General features: G+C 41.4%; 1 non-coding gene across 1 annotated transcript; it reads left to right on the top strand.

Annotated features, from left to right (window-relative positions):
- The first annotated feature begins 334 nt into the window (after window positions 1–334).
- Window positions 335–526, top strand: LOC144224902 (U2 spliceosomal RNA). Its single transcript, XR_013333179.1, has one exon. It is a non-coding gene; the product is annotated as a U2 spliceosomal RNA (small nuclear RNA).
- The last annotated feature ends 856 nt before the right edge of the window (window positions 527–1,382 follow it).

Here is a 1,382-nt window from a genome sequence, read left to right as displayed (position 1 = left end):
AGCCCAACTCAGGGCTCCATCTTATGACCATGAGATCATGACCTGAGCCAAAATCAAGAGTCAGATGCTTAACCAACTGAGCCACCCAGGTTCCTCTGACATATTGTTTCTGTAATATAAAATTATATCATGATACAACCCAGCTTTGGATATAATGAGATATGTCTGAAAATAAACTAGAATTCAAGGGAGAGGATGAGGAGACCCCAGGAAGACTATAGACAGTCCACAGTCAGTTGAGGAGTTCAGAGGAAGGGAGGTCCATCCGGTTGGGGTCTTTGGGAGAGCGCCCTGAAGGAGGAGGTGTTAGTGGCTTTAATAATTGGTAGAACTAATCGTTTCTCAGCCTTTTGGCTAAGATCAAGTGTAGTATCTGTTCTTATCAGTTTAATAATTGGTAGAACTAGGCCTAGAGGAGGGCCTAGAGGAAGGGGGCAGGCAAGCTTCAAACAGTAGAAAGATATGAGGTAATGGGGAGGCAATAGCACTTCATGTTTTATTTTCAGTTTTGATCTTCTGATTCTTTTTCAGAAAATGCAGTGGCTTTAAAGTTGTCATGGTTGAATTAATTCCACAAAACAACTGGTTGTAGAATCATAGCAACATAATTATGAGCTGTGCTTCTGGCTCCAAATCATTCATCTAAAAATAATCACAATGACTACATCTTGGGAAAACAAAGCCGTTACCTATTCTTGTGCTCCAGCTATCTTGGTAGTCACTTACTGGAAAAATGGATCGTGGGTAAAATAACTACATGTTTTCAGAACTCTGGTTTGTTACTCTTACCTTAACTGAGCTGATTAATGAAATAATTTTTAAACTGTCTGTCTACAGGCATTCTCTTAAGCATGAACATGACTTAGGAAAAAGCACACAAGCCGGTCTGTGTTCCCCCAGGAACACAGCCCTGGCACTCCTGAAAGCTGATGTTGTTCCTTCAGGGAGTATATTTTTCTTGTGCAGAAAGGAGCCCAGAGGTCAGGGGTGGAGCTGTTCTGAGTAGGTAAGTCTCCCACATGGGTAAGATGAATGAGCCTGTATGCTCCACTGCCCCCCACATATGCCAGCTGGTCCTTGCCCAGCTTCCTTGGGTTAGGTAAATACTCACTGAATAATGTATGAATTGACGGGATGAATGATGATGGTTATCATCCACAGAAGGATACTCTGTGCTAAGAGTTTATGTTCATGAACTCATATTGTCCTAAGAATCCTGCTGAGTATAGAATTCAAATGCCAGGGTTCTTAGGTTCTACTACCTCTAGCTTTTTTTTTTTAATCCTCTTAAAAATAAAAGTGGTCCATTGCCATCTTATACACTGGTGACAAATCTGCTGTTTCTCCCCACTTCTCCAGATTTCTCTTTCTCTCATCACATT

Source organism: Crocuta crocuta, unplaced genomic scaffold, assembly GCF_008692635.1.
Source record: "Crocuta crocuta isolate KB4526 unplaced genomic scaffold, BGI_CrCroc_1.0 scaffold772, whole genome shotgun sequence".
Taxonomy (NCBI): Eukaryota; Metazoa; Chordata; class Mammalia; order Carnivora; family Hyaenidae; genus Crocuta; species Crocuta crocuta.
The sequence above is the reverse complement of the archived record's forward strand: the minus strand, read 5'-3'. Positions and strand labels throughout refer to the sequence as shown.